The sequence below is a fragment of the Ambystoma mexicanum genome, chromosome 5p (genome assembly GCF_040938575.1).
Source record: "Ambystoma mexicanum isolate Mex_15411 chromosome 5p, UKY_AmexF1_1, whole genome shotgun sequence".
Taxonomy (NCBI): domain Eukaryota; kingdom Metazoa; phylum Chordata; class Amphibia; order Caudata; family Ambystomatidae; genus Ambystoma; species Ambystoma mexicanum.
In genome coordinates, this window is record NC_090930.1 from 882835794 (window position 1) to 882854590 (window position 18797).

At 47.1% G+C, this 18797-nt stretch overlaps 1 protein-coding gene across 11 annotated transcripts in view; it reads right to left on the reverse strand.

Annotated features, from left to right (window-relative positions):
- COA1 (cytochrome c oxidase assembly factor 1) overlaps positions 1–18797 on the reverse strand; it is an 813838-nt gene that overhangs the window by 569952 nt on the left and 225089 nt on the right. For all 11 annotated transcript variants that reach the window (XM_069613311.1, XM_069613319.1, XM_069613316.1 and 8 more), the window contains one exon: positions 17251–17297. The gene's annotated coding sequence lies outside the window, so the exon portion shown is untranslated. The remainder of the gene's footprint in view (positions 1–17250; positions 17298–18797) is intronic.

Consider the following 18797-nt stretch of genomic DNA (forward strand, 5'->3'; position numbering starts at 1 on the left):
GAGAGGGGCCCTCAGGGGCCACTCATGCGTAAAAATGGATAGATGCGCTAGGGGCCACCGGTTAGGGTTGAAATTACTCACTGACCCCATGCGCACTCCGGAGCAAACTTCGGCAGTCGAGTACACTTTGGTTGCAGGTTCAAATGCGGCAATCTCGCGGTTCTGCAGCTTTCATCGACGAAGATACAGCATTGATTCCCAAACGGGACAGTGGCAATTTCTCTGCTCCTGGTGGATGGATCAGGCCAGTTCCGCTGTAGCAGGCTTCAGGGCACAGAGGACCACAGCTGCAATGAACTTGCAAAGTTCGGCACCACAGCTGGCAACACGGCAACTGCATATACTCCAGTTCGGGCGCACTCGCTTTACTCCAGACCTGGGAACGCCAAGTGTACGGAATTCGGTGCGAGAGTGCTGTGAACACAGAGCATGCGATGTACCAAGTTTCAAGGGCCTCCTCGAAACGGCGGCGGTATCAGGGCAAAGATCCTGCACAAGCTGGTCAGCCCACTGGTTGGGCCAGGGATGCTTCCGAAAAGCTTTACTTGCAGGTTTTGATAAAGGTGCCGAGAAAAATTGCAACACTGACAAGGACTAAGGGAAACAAAGTCTCCCAGTACTGACTGTCTTTAAGGGCATGTCAGGTTCCCCATAACAAAGTGAGTGAAAAGACCAGAGGCGTGCAGCAGAAGGCTGTGCTCCTCTGGTAAAGTCAGACTATGGTGTTTAAACAAAGCAAACAGTTGGGGGGTACACAGCTGGAGGGAAAATTATACATGGAATGGAAATCTTTCCCAACAATGATGGATAGGTAGGGTGTTCAATTCCCTGGGTGCCCAGTGGGTAAACGTTTTTGTGTGGATGTTAATTAGCAAAGTGGAATGTGTAGAAGGTGTTGGCTGGCTTGTCTGGCGTTTGTGTGGGTGATGGGTTTATGTTTGTCACAAAGGTAAGATGATGTTTTCAGGTGGATGGCTTTGAATACAATGCAGAGTCCATTGAAGGCAATTCTCTACAACCTTTGTAGGGGAGTCCAGTGAACAGAGAATTTTCATAGTCCATCTTAGGGAGAACCAGTGCTTCGACTGCGGTGCGGAAGTCATCAGGAGGAAGGTTGTCCGTGGCAAGCTCTTGCATCCAGGTGGTGAGGTCGGGTTTGCCGCTTATAGGGCAGATGAGAAGGTATTCTGTTTTGGAAGGGTTGAGTTCGAGTAAGTGGGTGGCCATCCAGTTGGTGATGGTGGAGAGACAGGTTATGAAGGTGTGGAGTTGTGAAGGGGTTGACATTTGGAAGTATATTTGTGGGTCATCTGCATATTGGTGGAAATGTATGTTGCGTTTGCCAAGGGTCTGTCCAAGGGATTCAACATATAGGTTAAAGAGGAGTGCAGATAGAGAGGAACCTTGCGGGACACCATACTTGGCAGGGGTGGGGTCTGATCGATAAGGGGGCATTGACACAATGTGTGTCCGGTCAGTGCGAAAGGAGGTGAAATAGTCTAGTACGGTGCCAGAGAGATTCATACTGTGGGCTAGGATGTATAGTAGAATTGTGGTGTGGTCGATGCTGTTGAAGGCTGCAGAGAGGTTGAGGAGTACGAGTAGTGCTGTGTGTCCTTTGTCTGTGATGCTGTGGAGGTCTTCAAGGATTTGAAGAGTAGTGGTCTCAGTGCTTTGTCCAGGCCGAAAGCCAGATTCAAAGCCAGATTGGGAGGGGTTGAGCAGGTTGTGATGATGTGTTGTTGAAGTTGGGTAGTTACAAAGTGTTCCATAATTCTGGCGAGGTTTGGTAGGATAGAAATGGGGCAGAGGTTTTCAGGGAGCATGAGGTCCAGGGATGTTTTTTTTTTTGAGGGGTGAGATTCATCCCGTTTTGAGTGCCGTGGGGATAGAACCATGTGAAAGAAAGGAGTTGACCATGTTGGGCCAGTGGGGAGCTAGGGTAGTGATGCAATTGAATGCAGCTTGTGGTGGGTATGCATCATCCAGGAAGTGTGCAGGTTTTGTTTTGGCAGTGAGGGTGATGAGGGTGTCGATGGGGTGGAAGGTGTCCCATGTGTTGGAATGTATGGGAGTCGGGGTGTGAGTGGGAGAGTCGAGGTTGAGGCTGTCCTGATGCTGTATATTTTGGAGTTGAAGTAGTTCATGTGGGAATTGCATACTGCAGTGGATGGGGGTGTGGATGGTGGTTTAGAGAGGGACTTCGACCATGTTGAATAGTTTCTGGGTCCGATTGATGGAGGACTGGAGTTCTTGGAAGTAATGGGTGGCTTTGGCATTGCCTGTGGCTGTTTTATATTTGTTGCGTCAGTGTCCAAGTGATGTCCTCGTTGAGGGGCAAGGGTTCTTTTGTGAGGCTCTGTCTAGGTGTCTGGCTTCCTGCTTGATAGAGAAGTGGGAACTGTTGAACCATGGTTTGTGTTGGTTGTTGTGGGCTTTTTTTTATTTGAGGAGTGCAATTTTGTTGAGTGCCTGTGTGATGATGGTGTTGGATTGGTGGGGTAGGATGGAGGCATGAGCATGTGGGGGGAGTGGTATCAGTTGTGCTATGGCTATGTCTGTAATGTGTTTGGATTGTCTGGCTGAGGGGCGAGGCAGATGTATGGCAGGTGGTGGGATTTTGTGTGGTAGTGTAAGAGTGAAGGGGATAGCAAAGTGGTCAGACCACAATAACCAGATTCGATTATACACGGAGACATGATTTTTGCTTGTGAAAAAAAGGTCCAGAGTGTTGCCAGCAATGCGTATGGGATAGGTGATGAGTTGTGCGAGGTCATAAGAGATCAGTGGAGCGAGGATAGTGTCCGGAAGGGTTTGAAGTCACAAAGGTAGATATGGTTGCATGGGGAGGTGTGGTTGTTAGTAATGAAGTAAGTCCAGTCGGTGTGGAAGTTGGTATTGTGTGTAGGAGGGGGATAAATGAGGAGGAGAAAGGTGGGGTGTGGGTGTGAACGAGGGGAAAAAAGTGAGAGAGGGTGCTTCAAAAGGATGTGTATGAGATTAGTAAGTGTGAGTGTCTCTTTATATATGATGGCAATGCCACCACCTTGTTTTTGTGGGTGGTCTCTGTGGTGGATGAGAGTGCGGGGAAAGCATGGAAGGGATAATAGCCTTCTGGTGGGGTTTGAGGCATGTTTCTGCAAGGAAGAGTATATCTGGGGCGTGCTAATGAGTTCATTAATTTCATGTGTGTGAGCAGGTGCAGAATGGCAATTGACAAGAATGCAGGTGTACGTAATTAGCTGTTTTAATGGAGTGTTGTGCTGGAGTTTGATTTGAATGTTGTTAGTATGCTGTGTGCAAGGCATTTTTGTGGCAACCTGTGGCCAACAGGGGCTAACAGGGAACACATAATGAAATGGCGAAGGATATAGTAGCAACCCTCAGCTCCGTCTTCCCTTAACTGGGGCTAACATGGAACACAGAATGAAAAAGAGAAGGCTATAGCAGCAACCCTTAGCTAGGTCTTCCCGCCCTGATGCCTGTGGGCTACGGCGCCTTATAAATTCAAATCAAATCAATTCCCTTTGCTCTGGACGCCTGGGTAAATGGACGCCCAAAGGACAGTGCTTATATTCCCTAAGTAACATGGAAGTAACTTTGTTAGAGGTCACGTGGGCAGTCCCTAGATCGATCATGGGTGCTTCTTGTGGGTGTGGGTCTCCTGACCTCTGCAGGCAGCCTCAGGCACATGGAAAGAGTGTTTCTGGTGGTGTTGGGGTGAGTTATGGGAGGGAAATATATCTTATGTTTGATCATGCCTAGTCAATCCTCCCACCTGTTAATATTAGTTGATTTATTTTTGGAACACCTGAATTGGAAGGGTTTTCTAGTTATGATAGACAGCTGAGCCACAGGGATTTAAAACAAAAAATCTTTATTTGTAAGGTTCATGTGCAAATCCGTACATTAAGCAAATCAATAAATACAGGCATTCAGTCAGGCGTTCCACAGATTTAAGCACCATGCTGTAACCTTACCTAATACTAAACACATAAAATGTCCCCGCAAATGCATGGATAAACAAACACATAGCACATAACTGTGGTACAGGAGATCGAGGTCAAAATAATATAGTGCCCCCAAGCATTAATGTAACCTGTCCAGAATTTAAGTTCCACTCAATAACTGAGCATGACTTAGCAGAGGTCTTAAGGAAGCTCAAGTCGACAAACTGCAAAGGGAACATCTCTCCTGCCATCACAGTTAAGTCATGTGCCCTGCAGTTAGTCCCTCCGATCACTAAATTTGTGTACGCCTCATTTAGGGACATTGCGTACCGGCTGACAAACAGGCATTGATCTCTCCCTTGATTAAAAAACCTTCCCTGGATCCCAGTGTGTCAGGTAATTACCGGCCTATTACAAATGTTCCCCATTACTAAACATACTTGACAAGTTGGCCCATCTAAAAATTGAGGAGTTTCTTTCTGAACATGACATCCTAGGAATAAAACAATCCGGGTTCAGACGTGCTCACAGCACCAAATCAACTCCAGCTGATCTGAAAACCAACATTTCTAAGATCTTTGAGAAGGGGAACACAGCCATGATTATGCTACTGGATCTATCCGCAGCTTTCGATTTAGTGGATCACACCACATTGGCGGATAGACTACATAGCACAGCTCATTTGTCCTAATCAGCTACCAAGTGGTTTACATCCTTTCTTACAGATCGTAAAGCCAGGGTCTTCTTTAAGGAGGCGAAGGCAAAAAAGTTAATTGTAACATGTGGGGTTCCACAGGGTTTGTGTGTGTCGTCCACATTGTTTAACATCTCTATGCTACCTTTGTTTGAAGAACTGGATGAAACAGGCATAATTTATGCCAACTACGCAGACGACACGCAATGCCTTGTCCCTCTCACTGCAAATTACATCACTGACATTCCACCCCAAACTCTATTTACGATCCGATTCAAATGTGGATGCGAGCTAATAAGCTTGCGCTTAATGACTCCAAAACAGAGCTTATGGTTTGGGGATTACTCCACAATTGCGTAAGTTGAGCCCTGAATATCGGCTCTTTAATGTTGCAGGTTGTACCATTAATACCCAGTCCAAGGTCAAGACTCTAGGAGTCACCTTGGACCAAAAGCTTATCATGAAAGTCCAAGTTAACAGTCTTGTTTCTGGTACTTTGTACCATTTGAAATTGTTTGCCCATCTCCGCCCCACTGGCTCCCTGTTAGTAGAAGGATCTCTTTTAGTGTGCAATGCATTATGCATAAGTGCCTATACAAGCAGGGGGCCACGTATCTGTCAAAATGTATCTCGTGGCTATCAGCATGAAGAGCCTTAAGATCAAATAATGCCTACCTCTTGGAAATATCTAGGGCCAGACGCTCTGGCGTGGCAGGCCCAGGGATCTTTCCCACATGCAGCTCCAATAATCTGGAACGCGCTGCCGCCAGACCTGAGAACATGTGCCTCTCTAGCTATTTGAAAGCGAAGGCTGAAAACGGTCTTGTTCTCTTAAACCCCTGTGCCACCCGACTAATGCCTTCTTTTGATTCATCTATTTTTGTTTCCTGTTGCGTCTGTCCTGTGCAAGCGCCACCATGCCTCAAGGATTTTGTTTTGTGCTATATAAATGAAATTAATAAATAAAGAACAAGTCAAGGAAAGCAACCAACAAATGATCCCTCCTTACAGGGCAGGTGATGGGCAGGTGATCTGGGAACACCTCCTAGGTACTTACAGCATGATCAACCGGATTAATACCTTCATCCGGAGACGTGTCCTTTAACTGAGCAAGGAGGAAAGAGCAAAACGGTCCCCAGACATCCTGGGGTCTAGCAACCAAATGAACCATGGCACTGTAGTCACACTTAACATCACAACATCAAGTCATTGGGTCTAATTACGAGTTTGGCAGTAACCCACCATTGCTACCGGCTGGTTGCCTCCGAACTCGTAACACCGGTTCCGCCGCCTGATATCCTGCTGCCCCCGGAACATACAAGACCTGGCGGCCCGGGATTTCAGGCGTCAGAAAGGGTAAGTCCTATGAGGGAGGCATGGCATTTGCTGCTGTCTGGATCCCAGGCAGCAGGAAGGATGCAAAGAAGGTTTCTTCTTTACTGAAGAGTCTATTTTCATTGGGTATTTCTTTGAGCAGTTCAAAGTAGTCTTGAGACCGGTAATTTAACCTTCTTCTCATGCGCATATTTTGGTTCTTCTCTTTTTCAGGTGAGATACAGAAGATGGGGGCTGTGCCGGGCTTCTGGCTGGCCCCCCTATTGTTGAACTTGGTGTTAGGGCAAGCAAGTCCTTCGACCCCACTCTGAGTTGATCTTCAGGGTTTTAGAAGCACTGAGTGCAACGTGGCCAATGAGCAGTAGCCCCTCCATGATGGTGGGAGGTGCAAGAATGCCTGCTGTGCACACACCCAGTATCAATCCATTACTGCAGCGGTGCCTTTCTTGAGGTCTGGGATGAACAATGTCTTATTATATCTTTGGTTGGCCATTCCAAAGACAGTTCCTTCATTGTAAAAACAGTGTTTTCCTTTTGCACTTTCACTGGCTTTTCCATTACGCTTCTATCCACATCAGTTTAGCAATATGTTCATTCCAGAATGGTGCCCATGCATCGTTCACTCTGGCCAATTCTTCATCTCCGAACCCCAATAGTCCTCCTGTTGCATAGCTCATTGATGTTCCTCGCCACTTGCTCGCCACATATTTTACTCCTCGCAGTTTGAGGTATGGCCTCTGCAAGCACTGGATGCTTTTGGGATTTTTAATGGATTGCAATTGATCAGGGTCCATCACTTCTAGTCATACATTTCACCCCTGGAAAGTTCCTCGTAACCTTCACAGTGCCAGATGAACTAGGCATTGAGCCACTAAAATTGGTAATTCTTGTGGCATTAATACCTTAGGTGGCCCCCATGCGTGTGGTATCAATGACCACATAACAATTTCCATTCACCCTTCTTCCCCATCAAACTCATGTCTGCGTAACAGCTATTCAACAGTTCTGGATGGTGCACTTCTATTGTATCTAAACTTAGTCCACAGTATGCGTAATACTGGGACCTTTTCAGTTGCATCTTTCTATGTCCTAAAACTATATTATATGCATTGTCAAAGGAACTGGTATATTCATCTTCCTTGGTACTATTTACAATATTGTTACTGTTGACCTGGTCATTGTCATGGGGATACGTGGCCACGATGTTGTGTGTTTGGAAAAATGAGTACACATGAAATTCTATACTCTTAGTAATATTCACATAACTAATAGACCTATTACTAGTTACATTTGCTTCCGTTGTTGTTATACTCAATGGGGGCATTTATATGTCCACCCCATATAAAAACACATCCCCAATAGATCCCTAATCCAAACATGAACATTGCGAATAATCCAGCAATGTGTTACATAACACATGAATAAGAGTATGAGAATCTTGACATAGTTTCATTAACAGTATTTTTCCTACTGTAAATGGAATTGTTCGAGGCAGTTGGATCAGTCGCTGAAACTACCCGAAAAATGAATGCTGAAAGAGAAAAAGAGAGCGAGAGCGAAAAACACAGAATGATAGAGAGAGAAAATAGTATAGGGAACTGCAAGAGTGCACTTCCTGTGCAAATGTAATGCTTAGCAGCATTTTGTGAAGTTTGTGTGGGGATTATTTGGATGGGGATACTCGGCACAGCTCCTTTATAGGTTTAGAAGGAGCACATGGCCTTTGAAGGAGAATGTGGTCTGGGTACTGTGAAGGCAGGCAGTTTAATCATTTGTATTATGCTCAGGCTGGGATGTATTATGTTCAGGCCGTGGTGCTTTGCGAACACCAGAGAGGTGTACCCAGTAACATAGTTCCTTCACTTTTACTGCAAGGGGAGTGACAAAGAACAGTTGGAAGGGACCATTATATCTGGGTACTGTCCACCAGCGGATGATATTTTTAACTAATATCCAGTTTCTGGGGAAAAGCTGCTGAGGGGTGATGTTGCTAGAGTGTCAATTGCGCGCTGGTTGCGTCCTCTGTCCTGGGTGGTGCAATCTGTTGAAAGAAATATTTTATGGCCTTCGTTAGGGAGGACAAATAACTGCTAAACATTTCCCTAAGATGGACGCTGCCCTGTGAGCGCCTGATGCTCGCCTAACAGGAGAGAGTGGTGTATGCATACAGCGCCCAGTTACCACCTTGTGGGGTGATAAATGGTGGTCTTTGCAGGGCTGTGCGTGCAAACTGAACTGATGCAAGTGTCAAACAATGCACCCATTTTTTCTTTAATGTGGTGTTTAGTTTCAACAACTTGCTTTTTAATAGGTCGTTCATCCGTTCCACGGCACCATTGGCCTGGTGGTGGCAAATAGTGCACATCCGATGCCTGATGCCCAGTAATGACGAATTCTCGTTAAAAAGTGCATTGACAAAGTGTGTGCCGTTTTCTGGCCTCAATAAATCGCACAGGCCCCATCGAGGGTAAACCGCATGCACTAAAAAGTTTGCGGCACACTTAGCGTCTAGATGTGCACAAGGTCCAGCTCCACCCATCGTGAGAAGGGACACATGACCACAATGAGGTAACGGGTTCCATTACATCTTTCACCCATGTCTGCATAATCAATATGTAGCTTGCAGAACATCCCAGCAGGGCGGGGCAAAGTGCATCTGATAGTTCTTAATGTAAGCCCTGTACTATATATTTGACACGTAGTGCAATAAGTGGCCATGTTAGTTAAGTTCTTCTGTAGGTTGGGGAGAAGCCAGACCTCCTGTATGCCTGCTGCAATGTGCTGTTTAGAAATGTGAAATGGATGGTGCAACTTTTGTCGAATGCGACTGGTAATAACTCATGACTGCTTTCCCTGATATCTCTGGCCTCCATAACAAATCAGTCAGGTACTGTTTGAATCCTCTTTTAACCCAAAGTTCTTTCTCATCTTGTGGTGCTCGCCTCTGCAGCTCAATCAGTTGTGCAACTGGTAAGGCACTGTATGATATTGGCAACTGTTTGGTGCTGGGTGTTGGCACAGGATATTCTGACACTTGGGGCACTGGAAGGTATGCTGCTGTCTTCGCCCCTGTATCTGTGGCAGCATTACCGAGTGAGACCCCTTTTGTGTTATTCGTGTGGGCTGTGCATTTTACGACTGCCACTACAGATGGTTGGGTCAGTGCATGAATGAGTTTGTCCAATAGTGCGGCATGTTGAACGGGAGATCCATCAGCCCTCCTGAACCCCCTCCTCTTCCATCGTGCGAGACCTACAAGCACTGTGGTGGTGACGTATGCCGAGTCATTACAAATGGTCACATCGCACCCTTGGGACACTTGTAGCGCTTCAAAAAGCGCCATCAGCTCTGCTTCTTGTGCTGAAAAATGCACTGGTAATCTTTTCTGCACTAGTGTTTTATATTCCCCATTCACCAGACAGACCACTGCCGTGTCTTTATCAACTATTGCTGACCTGTCAACAAAAGAGGACCTCCCAACCCATGTGCTTTTGAAATGTCATCTTCTTCTCCCTTAACGCTATAGTCATGGTTTGCCAAGTCTTTGTGAGAGCACATTTCTGTCAGGAAGGTAGCAGGGTTTACTGTTTTGCATCGTACAATGTGAATGTTTGAGCTTGATAGGATAATCTTGTATGCAGATTCTCATTGCGTGATCAGAGTGAATTCAGAATGCTCTAAGATTGCAAAAACTGCATGCTCGACGTACAATGTTACAGAGCATCCCAAAACGATGGAGGAACTTTTTTCAATGGCAAACTCTGCAGCAGCAAACACCTGCTCACATGCAAATTGGCCCTGCATTACCGAGTCTAGCATACCAGTGTAATAGGCCAGTGGCTTATAGCCCATGGAGCTTTTTTGTGTCAGGACGACCGCAGTCAACACTTGCCCATTGGAGTGGGAAAATAAATAGAACTCTTGCTTGTCATCTGAGGTTGCTAGCACTGGTGCTGTCGTAATGACCTTCTTGAGGTAATTGAAATTCGTAAGCATGTCCTCTGTCCACACTATTCTTCTGCCCCCCTTCTATGTTTCCTTGAGGGCCTCTAAAAGGGGCCTGGTGTATTCAACATAGACAAGTACCCATGCCTTGCAATAGTTTCAAAGCCCCATGAATTTTTGCATTTCTTTTACTGTTTGGGGCTGTGGGGTGGCGCGCACAGAGGCGGCACGATCAGGGATGATTCTTTTGCCATTCACAGAGATCAACTGACCCAGGTATAGTACTTTCTGGAGGCAGTACTGTAATTTGCCCTTATCAACTTTGTATCCCTTGCGGGCCAAGAGCTGTAGGTGTTACGCTCACCTGGTCTCTGCAGAGGCGTTGGGGCACGGTTATAGCCCTCCTGGGGATGAGGTCGCTCGGGTCCGACTTTGCCCTCTGCGCTTATGTGGTGACTGGTGGTAATAGATGATGCTGCTCGGGACTGCTCCTGCGTGGAGACTAGGGGGCGTGAGTATGCCATCTTGTGCGCCTGATCCCCTTCCAGACACCTTCTCCCAAACCGTGTTAGCCGTGGGATGCGCTGTCCCTGGAAAGCTCACCTGTTGATTAGTTTGGCGCGCACTCTGTCCTGCTGCTTCTGGCAGGGACGCTTGTCTGATCTGGACCGAGTTCCTTCACTGGTCCCTTGCACGTGGTAGTCCAGTCCTGCTGCGACTAAGCCACTATACTTCAGGTAAGTGTTCCTGTTTGCCTTTGTCTTTCCTCATCTGTTTTTGTTGTATTGTAAAGTTTGTTGTCTTGCATTGCTGTCCGTCCACTTTTGACGTTTGCTCTTTTGCTTTCTTCCCTTGCAGGTGATGTCGCCGTCCCGGCAGAAGATGCGGAGCTCGGGGCAACAGCCGCAGGGAATGAGGAACGAAGCTGCAGCGGTACGGTAGCTGGTAGGTTGTTAACTAGGGGGCGCGCAGGGTTCAAATACGGCGCGGCCCAAGGACGGATGTTCTAACTTTGTCTTTCTTCTTCTTCACAGGGTCGGGTTTGTGGATGTGGTGTGCGGTGCTGCGGCGTCGGGATCAAGATCACTGGACGTCAGGAGAGAAGTCTGCAGATGAAGCGATGAAGCACCGGTTTCCAGGAGGTAAGTATGCAGGAGAACACCTAGTTTCAAAGGTAAGTAAACTGGTCCAAGTGGCAGTGAGCGTCACGTTGCACGCGAGTGCACAGTAACGCGAAACATCGGCCTTAAGGATGGAGAAGCTTATATAGTTGAACTTCTGAAGCCATGCCCACCAGGTTCAGCCTGCCTGCCACACCCTGCTACACCTGATGAGTCCCACATGAAGACCAGGCCTAGGGAGCCACACCCGATGAGTCAGCATATGAGGATGTTCTCTGGAATAAAGGCTTTCAGATCCTGGAAAGTTCTTGTAAAATAAAAGCACTCCTGCACTGAAATAAAGTGTTCTTGCTCACATCTCTATATGAGCCTGGCGCCAAAGGTGCCAGGACTGAGTCCAGCCACGGCCCCTGTGTTTATAGGTCCCAAAGGGACATAAGTGAGTCAAGTGACCCATTGCCCCCATCACTAGATGGTGTGGTTTTTGTGTTCTGGGGCCAGTGATCATGACAGTAGGAGGGTTATGGAGCCTTACCTGCACTGCACACCAGTGAATGATCGACATATTGAATAACTGTACTATTGCCTAAATCAGCGTGCAGTATCCTGTTGAAAATGCTGGGGGACTCGCAATACCCCTGAGGCAATCTTGTGTGTTAAAAGCGCATCCCCCATGTGTAAATGCAGTGAGCTATTGTCGGGATGCAAGGGAACAAAAAAGAAGGCGTTCTTGCGATCTACCACAGTAAAGTGGGTTGCTTCTTTAGGGATGTTACAAACTATTGTTGCAAGGTTTAGGACCACTGGAAATTCTGCCTGTACAATGTCATTAAGGGGGCGCAAATCTTGAATCATTTATCGGGTATATAGCCGTGTTGCATGGGGAGGTGGATGGTATGATTATTCATTGATTTAATAAGTCAATGATTGTGTCTCGTATTCCCTCCTCTGCCTCTCTGGATAAAGGGGGGCAGCACTGCGCTTGGTTTAAGTGTTTTTCGTACTGGGGTTACTCCTTGTAGGAAGCCACAGTTGTGGGCATTAGTTGTCGAAAGCCTTTGAGGGACCTGTTCCAAGTCTGTCTCCGTGCAAGAGGGCGTGGTCTCAAGAGCCATCAGGGCACACTGCACCTTTCGATACTGCATCAAAATCTCACAAGGAATAGAAATGACTAGTACCATTTCGCCATCATCTGGTCTATCTTCAAACAATTCTGAATCGGTCACTTCCTTGGGAGGCACTGTAAGATCAATACACAGCAGTGTGCGCCACTCGCACCCCTCTGAGTTGGTCCCAATCACAACAATCCATTTAGGTGACACCATTAGACCCTGTAAATCCAAAGATAGTAGTGTCCCTGCCACCAACTCGGGCGTTACCACAGGTCAGAAAATGAAGACAAATGGCACTTGCCAAAAAGCCTTACCAATTTGGGGTACTGCCTCAAGCAGTACTGTTATGCCATACACAAACATGCCTGGGTCCACGGGAATACCGCAAACCACTGCCTCTCCTCCCCGTGCGTGTATGATGAGCATTGCTCTCATGGCAGACATGCCCGGGTTGGCACACACTACTCCTTGGTCTGTAAAGGAGATGGTCATATTCAATTTGCATAACAGATCTCGCCTCAACAAGTTTATAGGGGAGCTCTCAGAATACAACAGGGGTGCATGTGTCAACTTTCCTCCTATTTTGATATCCACTTTTTTTGATTAGGGAACTGTGGCGACAGCCCCAGAGAAGCCTTCCATGTCAAGGGTTTCACCGGCTAGTCAGAAGTTTCCCTCACTGATGCATGATTTAGCGGCCCCTGTGTAAACCATGAAGATGAATTGCTTATTACCTTTCTCAGCGCCACACATGGGTTTCCCTCTGGGTGGACTGTAATGGACAGGACTGGGCACACACAAGTTCTCTGTGGGCTGTCCTAGTCAGGGTATGTGTTTATGCCCGGGAACGCAAAAGGGTTGTTCCCCATCACGCTCACCCATCATGGGGCCCAATGTTGCCATTCGGCACAGCGTTGGTCGTCGGTATGCAATTCCCATACATGGTATTCTGTTGGGGCATTGGTGGTTGCGTAAGTTGAGGGCTCTGTTCCACTGGGATCGTGGTGGTAATTGAGTGTAGGCCTGATGTATTTCACATGGAATGGAGGTGGGCCTCGGGGTTGGTACCTGTTGTTGCTGGGGCGGTGGGTAGTAATTGGCATACAAACCTCCTCCTTCCCCTGGGCCTGCTCCTGCATTCCCTTGCAAAATGTCCCCACTTCCCACAGCTCTGGCACTGCGAGGGACCCATACCTGCTCCTTGAGGTCCCATACCTCCAAATCACCCTCTTTCCCCCCTGAAACCGCCCTTCCTGTGCTGCTGACCTCCTTGTTGCCACTCCTGGTAGGGGTACGGAGGTCCGCCTCCCACTGTCCTTGTCCTCCTCCAAGAGAAAACGCTGCTATTCTTACATCTGGACATGCTGAGGTCTGCTCCACCACCACTGCTTGCGTATTTGATGAAACCGCCCCTTTAACTGCTATTTTTGCTAGCTTTTTTCTGTACTAGTTTTGCTTCTTCAGGCTGTAGTCTATGGGCTGTTTCCTTTTCTTACTCTTTTATCCTTTTACAATGGTGTATAATTATGGTCAGAATTTCGGCCCATCGCTTCGCTTCAATGCCCACTATTTTGTCAAGCGCCTTCTGACCTTCCTTAGGTACACCCCTTTAATAACAAAATAAAAAAGAGGAACTGATCGGTCCCACTGGTCCCCCGTCTCTGCATGCAACATCTCCTGAATTTGAATAATGTATTGCACAGGGTCTTCATCATCCCTCATTGTGTACTGCATGATAGACTGCAGATCTGGAGTTTCAGGGTACGTCCGTCGCAGCACATCCTATACCTGCACCCTGATATTATTAAAGGGTGCACCATTGTGCACGTTAGTGTCCAATTTTAGTCCTGATATCTGCTTCAACCCATACATCTCCGACCTGATCCCCCCACAATTGTGACAAGTAAGAGTTTCAGGTCTCCCACGGCCAAGGGAATTCCCGCTGTCTGCTTTTCAAAGGTGTAGATCCATTTTCTGGCACCAGAAGTAAGGGGCGGGAGCAACTTAACCAGGTTGTTCTTATCCATTTGTGCCCAAGGCACATAGTGCGTTCTCCCCAGGCCTCTATGTAATAGTGGCATCTGAATACCTCTACTCTTCCCTTCTTTACGCCCAGCACTTCCTTTTTTCCTTGCTGTTACCACCTGGCCAAACCTACTCCTCAACTGAGGTCCCCACAAACTGTCCAGACGCGGTGAGACCTCTGGTGCCTACTGCGCCTCCCCTTCATCATCCTCATTCTCATTCTCCTCCATTGTGTCCCATTTGTCTTCCCCCAATTCTCTTCCTGTGTCTGTCGGACCTCACCATCCCATACCCCATGCTTCCCGCTTGCCCATCACCACCTGCCTCCTTCTCAATGTGTACATTCTTTATGGCCGTGCTACTCAACCGAAACAAGATATCTCCAGCTCTCCAATAATCCACCCCACTCCCCTTCTTTCCCCCTCCCTCTTGAGTCGCTCTCAGTCGAGACAATTCTACCTGTATAGCCTCCAATGTGTCTTCTAACTCCTTCTGAACCTTACTGTCCTGGGGCGGAATAGCCCTTGGTGTCGGGGGGTGGGGCAGTCACCAGGGTGTGCACGTACATTGGGTTTGTATACGCAGTGCCTGGGCGAGTGCGCAAAACCCTGTGTGTGGGGGTGCAGCCCCATTCTCCCATGCCGTCACTGACCTTACATCCAAGGCGGCCCCTGCCGTGACTCCTCTAGTATTGTATAGTAATAGTGAGTCCCACACGCCCATCAGTGGCCTCCACATCTTCTATCATCTTCCATGAATCCAATATCTCTTTACTCTTTTGGAGTTTTTTACTTTTGTATTTCTCAGCAAAAACTGTTCACATGGTCTAGTATCCCTATATTGTGGGTGCCCTCCTCTGGCCAAGAGTGGGGCATCCCCCCTTGTGTCTCTATCACCCATTGCTTGTGATACTTCTCTACCTTATCCCTGTACAATGGTAATGTGCTGTACATATCCTCGATGGGCGTCCCCCTCCCATCTTTCAGTTTGCGCACCCCAAAACCTCAGTTTTTACAAATCTGCACTGTGCACAGTTTATCACAAACGTCACTACAAGTCCACCACCCTTACCTCTGCGTCGCCCCCTGCAAACACTTCTGCCTCCCCCCTTTCCACATCCACTATCACACTACACGCTCTCAAAACAACTTATCAATACTGGCCCACCTCCGGCCTTCGCTCCTTGCACAAAAAATCATAATATACTTACAACAACAAGCTAAACCAACAACTACTTCCACCGAGCCCAATAATTATATGGGGCACCTAATTTTTCCCTTTATCTGCTGTCACAAAACAAATGGCGCCATCATTTTCCCTCACCCTGAGAGGCTCCGTACACTCCTACTTTTCTGCATAAAATATCACACACACACACACACACACACACACGCACGCGCGCACGCACGCACGCACAACTTTCTCCCCCCCCATCATCATCATCATCATCATCATCTTGGGGGCGGAGGGAGGTTGCTGGGATCACGTTGGGGTCACCAAATGTAGGAATGCCCCCAATATGCTCACACTAGAAAAAATGCAACCCACTAGGGGAAAGGGCCCAATACAACTCTTGCGAGGATAACAATTTTTATTTCAACACAAAAATGGAAAGCAACAACAAAGAACGTAACGTTCTGGCGAAATCTGCATGAGCAGGACATTATAAGGATACACAGCGTCATCAGTGACATCATTACATACAGTGGAAACCTGTGCAGCTGGTTGGTGAGACCCTTTACATAGGCCACCTACTACATAGGGGATGCCAAGCCATTGGTGCCAGCCCTGTCCGTTCATCTTCTTCCACGTGGGTGATGCTGCATAAGTCATCTGTCTCAAGCTAAGTAATTGGCAATTAATTTTCAAGCTAAACAACACATCTTTATCTATGTAGCAGTGCATCTGGTACAAGCAGACACGGGATCACGGGGAGGGGAGAAGCCGAGGTCGTACTAACTCACCCACTTCACTCGCTCTCAGACAGGCAGGCACCTCTCCAAGGTGTTTCACCCTCGCTCTGGGCTGTAATTCCAGCCCTCCCTGCATCTCAGAGCACAAATCACACCACCCAGAAGTGAAGGCAAGAGAGCCCTGCTTTCTGATCTTTCTTGATCGATCGGGCGCCTAACAGTTTTAGGATTAGTGGTCTGGGGCTGGCTGGCACCTTGGAATTCAGGGGTCTTGAGGCTAGGGCATTTGGGTACTATAACTTAGAATTGGGACTGTTGGAGCCCGTGCCCTCCATCTTGTGTGATTGTAGCATACAGAGACACACAGCCCTCCTCCCATGGCCTTGCAGGGCACATTCTTCCCAGGGCGCAAAGGTTGGCAGGTTCGTTAGAACAATGGAGGGTTAATGGATCTCTGTAGCTCTGGCCTTTCTCATCAGTGCCCGGGACACAACCCGGTATTTACCTCATGTTTGTGGCCTTGCCCTGGGATGCTGGCTGCTGCGCTGCGTTTGGACCTTATGTTCCAATATGGCTGCTAATATCTAAGATGCCGTTTGTTCCCGCATATGCACTACATCTATAAAGCATACACCAATTTTATTGTGCAGAAGCCCTAAGGGCACCCCCTCCCCCCGGTCTCTTACATTAGGCTGTGGCCTTATCCTAAAGCGATTGGGGGTGCGGGAAGATCGTGTCCCCTTCCCAACATTTGCGGCAAAGGTGTGTTGGATGAATAAACCTTCACAACACAATATGTCAATCCTGTTGCTACCTTCCTCTATAACGTGAATGTACTTGAAATCATGCTGTTTTTTTTTTCAACGATCTTACTAGGCCCAGCGACATTGAGAACACGCAAGTGCAGGGGAGAGGGAAGAGGGAAGTGCAAGGGGGATTACTGGGTAATCTAATACTGCAATCAATATCACATGGTGTGTGTAAACATGCCAAGTCCCTGTAGTTTGTCAAAAGCCTCTTAAGAGAACAGTGAAGACAAGAGAGAAAAAAAGACAGAGCAAGTAAGAATGGCAAAATCTTGTGAGAGCCGGTGACACAAACATACATTGACAAACCACTTTGAGATCCAAGTATTTTCTAAATGACTGTACTTACCACAGGCGACGCTCACCCAGACACAATATTGACCAAGAGTGGGTTCCCTGCAATACAAAAGGTATCGTCAGAATCTATAAGACAACCACCTAAACTCAAGTTAAATTGTCAAAATTATTAGTAGTTGACTTGGACATTGTCCCTCAAGTCATATGGGTACCATATTCTCAAGGCCAATCTAAATTTGCTTGTTGTTGAGAGGTACATTTAGCAATGGCTTGCTAAACTGGATATGGGTAGGTCAATGCACAACAGGTTTGTAAGTAAAGAAGACTATTGTAGGGCGGACTGTTAACTGCCCAGCTTTACATTTTATAGTCTTAGAGGGTTGCATAGGTTTTGCAGTCTATTTCAGAATAAAAGTCTTGCCAAAACCATCACCACAACAGTAATGTACGTACCAAAGCCATTCAACAATATGCACATTTTGAGATATAAATCACTTGAAAACCAACAACAGTTAATTAGTAACATACTTTCAGCTTATGCAATCTTTAAAGCAAAAATGTAATTCATGAATGTGACAAAGCAAATTATTAATGGCTTCTTTAGCAAATTCCTGCAAACATCCATTCTAAATAGAGTTGGACTTGTCTAGAGGTCTTATGGTGCATAGGTCAATGTAGGATTTAGATACAATATAAGATGGTCTTTTAGCTTTCAATGTCTATATTTAAACAGTTGAAAGCTACGAAATTTAAGTAAACCCACTATCGGACTAGTGGGGATGATGTTTGGCAAGATAAATTCTATGTCAATACCAGAAGCAATCGTTATGCTTCTCTGTCAAAGCTGCTTCAGCTTACGTGTGAAGAAAAAGTCACAGTGCCAACATCGCTTCCAGTTTTCGATCCGCCTGAGAGTGGGACTGACAAGACCAGTCCAGAATGATTTCCAAACCCCTAGAAAAGCAACTAGTTAGAAACTACCAAGTCCAAAAAAAACAGGATATTCTGTACTGCATCTCCCACGATAAATCGGATTTAGAGATCCAAAACCTGGAGCGGATTCCAGAGTGTCTGTCAGGGAAACATACATTAAGGAGAAAGAGCCCAGCGCCAACAAGTTCAGATACTCAACAGGAAAAAACGGACTAATGCCAAGCACCCTGTCCAGTAGGCGACCTGTGAAAGGGAACAGTTTTCACCCTCCCATGCAACGGCAGCATTTAAGAAGAGAAATTCGTCCTTCCCTTTTTTTTGGGAACTTACTAGAGGTTTTCCTGTCACTTGGGAAGGCCTGTTAGCCCCCAGAAGCCCACAAAATGTACTTCAGTGCAGGGAACAGCTAGGAGGTAAGGCAAGAGAATAGCAGCAGACGAACACCAGATCCTGTATTGGAAACCAATTGAAATAGATCCAAGATGGCAGGAAGCCAATTAAACAATCAATTCAAACGTTTGCTTCAATCAATGACAGTGCAGGGCAGTGGCAAAGCCAGGATGGGGCAGTGGGGGAAGTTGAGGGATGGGCTCCCCCACCCCCGGCTTCCCCTGGTGCCCAGTGCCCCCCCGGTCTCACACTTGTGCTGTATTATCTGCCCCCAAC